This window comes from Diaphorina citri, unplaced genomic scaffold (assembly GCF_000475195.1).
Source record: "Diaphorina citri unplaced genomic scaffold, Diaci psyllid genome assembly version 1.1 scaffold4007, whole genome shotgun sequence".
Classification (NCBI taxonomy): domain Eukaryota; kingdom Metazoa; phylum Arthropoda; class Insecta; order Hemiptera; family Psyllidae; genus Diaphorina; species Diaphorina citri.
Window position 1 is genome coordinate 5,489 of NW_007381406.1, and position 4,460 is coordinate 9,948.

General features: G+C 32.7%; 1 long non-coding RNA gene across 1 annotated transcript; it reads left to right on the plus strand.

Moving 5' to 3' along the window:
* The first annotated feature begins 664 nt into the window (after nt 1–664).
* On the plus strand, nt 665–4,090 carry LOC113472128. The gene is made up of 2 exons (XR_003394571.1): nt 665–737; nt 3,773–4,090. It is a non-coding gene; the product is annotated as an uncharacterized LOC113472128 (long non-coding RNA).
* The last annotated feature ends 370 nt before the right edge of the window (nt 4,091–4,460 follow it).

A 4,460-nucleotide genomic window follows, 5' to 3' on the forward strand; every position in this document is an offset into this window, starting at 1 on the left:
TTGTGGAAAAGCAGATTAAATTTCAACAAAGTAAAAAATGCATGGGACAAATTTAGGTACCTAAATGTTTTAAAAACTGTACTTTTAAATAAGGGGATAATATATGTATATTTATTAATTATGTATATTAATATAGGTTTTAGGAGGATGTTTTATTACCAGCCAGTGGCGTAGCGTGGTCTAAATTCAAGTGTAAGGCGTGTAGGGTACTAATTTCCATCATCCATGCTCTTCATGGATTGGCATAGACAAGTATAACTAGGTACCTACCTACCTTCCCAGTTCCACACTCGCCTTAGTATGATGCCTGATAATCCTGACTAGGAAAATTGTTCAACTAAAAAAAAAAAAAAAAAAAAAAAAAAAAAATGTTATTTTGATCATGTTAATCATTTTGATTTTTAACTATTAGATTACGAAATAAAATGATGTCAAAATTAACAATGTCCTATTGTTTAAGGTATGAAGCCAACATTTCTTTAAATGAAAACTCAAAATAAATTCCATATGGAGACATCCTGTTGGTAAAAAATAGTTAGAATTAGAAAATGATATTTTTTTGTCGAAAAAAAAAAAATTAAAAGTAGTAAAATTTTATTTTACAATTATTTTTGGATCTCTTAAAATAATAATAATAAAAAAAAAATATTTTAATAAAATATTTCCTTAAAAAAAGTACTATTTTTGTAAATAAATTTGGATTGTCATTGTTTTTAAAAAAGCACCAATTCCATTAGGTCCTTGATGGAAAAAGGGTTTGAATTATCATCTTCTGTCGAGAAGAAATGGTGACTGAAAGAAACAACCCTTGAATATTTTGTTTAATCAAATGTTAAAAATTGTATAAAAAAAACTTCATACAAATTCTAGTCGTTTATTAATTTAAATAAAAAATATATACAAAACAACATGAAAGATACAGGGCGAGCCAAACTGTTGACCTAAAAAGAAAAAGAAAAAAAAATCTTAACTTTTGGTTCCATCCAGTATAATTTTAATAAAGAAATATTGGCCAGGTATATATTTTTATTGAAGAATTGTAAATAATTGGAAAATTTCTTTTTTATTATTATATTATAAATAATTGTGTTTATATTATTTTAATTTAAATAATAATAAAGAACGATTGAATAGTTTTTAAAAAATAATAAGAAAAATTACACCGCTGATTTCTTTATTTTCCTTCCTCGATTTCTTTACAGATGAAAATGTATCCAGTATTCAGGAATTTTAGGAGATACCAAAAGACGATATTGCATTCCTCCATTATTACTTACCCAATATCATAATATTTGGGGGGGGGGATTTGGGAATATATTTGACCAACAAATGGGACATGGGTTCGATGAAAAAGTGAAATGAAAGTAGCTTTTGAACATCTTGGGTGGGAAAGGATGAGATCTCGAGATCCTAATTGTGAGGAAAAACCATTCACATGCAAGCTGAATCAGAAAGAAAGAAAATCCGGCAGTCGATGCAAATATTTCAAATGGAGATAGCGGATCACAACTTCAAAATCTAAATAATTCTACATTCTACAACACATTTATCCTATTGTACTAGAATTTAGAATCGTTTATTTCGATATGATCTCTACATGGTCCTATGTCCTGTCCATCATCCATCACAAGAACAACTCCCAATCCCAACACCTGACACAAAATATTCATAAATGAGGAAACTGGGTCACAAATTAGACAAAAAAGAAAACATGTTGATATCCTTGAATGAAAGAATCCTTGGTGTGTCATGCCTTGAGCGTTGAATTACTTCTCCCGAAGGATCTTAACAACCTTGACTAGGTACGAGTGAACGAGTATTTAGTAAGATTCTGTGATTCCTGTGGGAAGGACACAGTATATTATTAGATTAGGACACAGTACTAAAACAGGGAAGGACACAGAGTATTATTATTATTATTATTATTATTTTTTTAGACATTTATTTACATAATTGAAGGAGTTTTAACAATAAAGTCCTACCTCAGAGTATTATTAGATACATAATTACCAGGATTACAGGATTCATCTGACCATAATACCTATTGTCCTATTCATTACGTGTACCCTTAATGGCCCGTGTCCTTCAGAAAAGACTAGCTAATCGATAGATAGATGCGATTGTGTCCTTCAAATCATGAATCCATAATGTCCTCATAACTAAAACATTAGTAGATTTTTGGTACTCAGGTAGTTTAGTAAGTTTCAGTGTAGGGCTATATAATAGGCAGTGTAGACACCAGTAAAACATCAGTATATTTTCTGTCAGGTAGTGAAGTAACTGGTAGTAAGGATCAGTTCAGGCAGAGTAGATAGGTATTGGTATTGTTATTACCTGCTAAGGTCTGATCGTCCCTAAAGCGAAGAGAGAACGACAGGACAGGAGAAGGCCAGTCGTTCCGACAACAAACCTTATTCTTTGAGGATAAATTCGAACCAGGAATCGAACTCGCGGTATGGGGTCCGATTACTCACGGGGCGAACTTTATTGCTTTATAATTTGTCAACAGATAACATTCGTTTTCGGAACGGCTATAGCTTTCTTTGATCCATCGAAGAAAGCTATAGCTATCCTCCTTCTCTCTTCGATTTCAGGACGATAAGACCTCAGCAGTTTCAGTTCCCTCCATGAAACCTCTATCAAACCTCTTACATACTTACTGCCGGGTTCTGACAGGCCGCAAATGCCCAAGACCTTTCAATGAACTAGCCTTCTCCAGAGTTCTCGATTCTGGGCGAAATCAAACCTCTTGAAAAAAAAAAAAAAAAAAAATAACTTGACTTGGACTCGAACCACCAACCTCCAGATCCGTAGTCCACCGCGCTGACCACTACACCACCGAGGTTGGTTGTATTATCATCAGTATTAACTATTAGTATTATTTTCTGTATGACCCCAGTATGACAGTGTACGTAGACGGTGATTTTCAATGTTTTCCAATTTCGAGTTTGAGGAAGATTCGGGCAATTTTATTGCTGAGGTGTACCGAGATATTCGTCGTTTTAATGAGACTCTAATTATTTATGAGCCAGCCTAGTTAGCTTAGTTGGTAGTGCGTCTGCCTTGTAAGCGCTAGGCCGCGGGTTCGATTCCCGCCCGGGGCGGATTTATGCGCGAGCATCTTGGCACCTTGGATCTCGTCAAGAATTTGGATTGTTTTTGGGGAGGTATCAAATGAGATAATGATTCATAAATAAGATTTGAATAATTGTTTTTATATTTTTAATTAACTTTATCATATTAGTTATCAATGTTGGAATGGATAACAGACACAAAAATGTAGGGATACTGAAAATCCCGACAACTGTTCGTCATATTTTTGTAAAAGCGAAGTTCATCTTGGAAGGTATTTTGAGCTGGGTACCAAATGCGGGCGCCAATGACCGCCAAACCCAATAATTCAACTTCACATTCACACATCAAACGTAATGAAGATGAAATCATTCTCTAATGATATCATCAACTCCTACTCGCACAGGTATGCGGTCCAGATGTGAACTTAAAGTCAGGAAACAACATGCGACTATCATTGAAGGTCTCTCTGGAAGGTCTTATAAAAACAAATAAAGGTAGAAAAAACTCTCAACACTAGCAATTTAGAGACACAAATAGACGAAAAACTTGAGAAAATACACAAACTAGCAACTCAAATACACGAAAAAGTTAAGAAAATACACAAAGTCGTGAAAAAAGTAAACACTCTAAACAGAAAATTGATTCGTTTGTTTAGATTACTGGCCGATGTACTTGATAAAAGCACCAATTCCATTAGGTCCTTGATGGAAAAAGGGTTTGAATTATCATCTTCTGTCGAGAAGAAATGGTGACTGAAAGAAACAACCCTTGAATATTTTGTTTAATCAAATGTTAAAAATTGTATAAAAAAAACTTCATACAAATTCTAGTCGTTTATTAATTTAAATAAAAAATATATACAAAACAACATGAAAGATACAGGGCGAGCCAAACTGTTGACCTAAAAAGAAAAAGAAAAAAAAATCTTAACTTTTGGTTCCATCCAGTATAATTTTAATAAAGAAATATTGGCCAGGTATATATTTTTATTGAAGAATTGTAAATAATTGGAAAATTTCTTTTTTATTATTATATTATAAATAATTGTGTTTATATTATTTTAATTTAAATAATAATAAAGAACGATTGAATAGTTTTTAAAAAATAATAAGAAAAATTACACCGCTGATTTCTTTATTTTCCTTCCTCGATTTCTTTACAGATGAAAATGTATCCAGTATTCAGGAATTTTAGGAGATACCAAAAGACGATATTGCATTCCTCCATTATTACTTACCCAATATCATAATATTTGGGGGGGGGGATTTGGGAATATATTTGACCAACAAATGGGACATGGGTTCGATGAAAAAGTGAAATGAAAGTAGCTTTTGAACATCTTGGGTGGGAAAGGATGAGATCTCGAGATCCTAATTGTGAGGAAA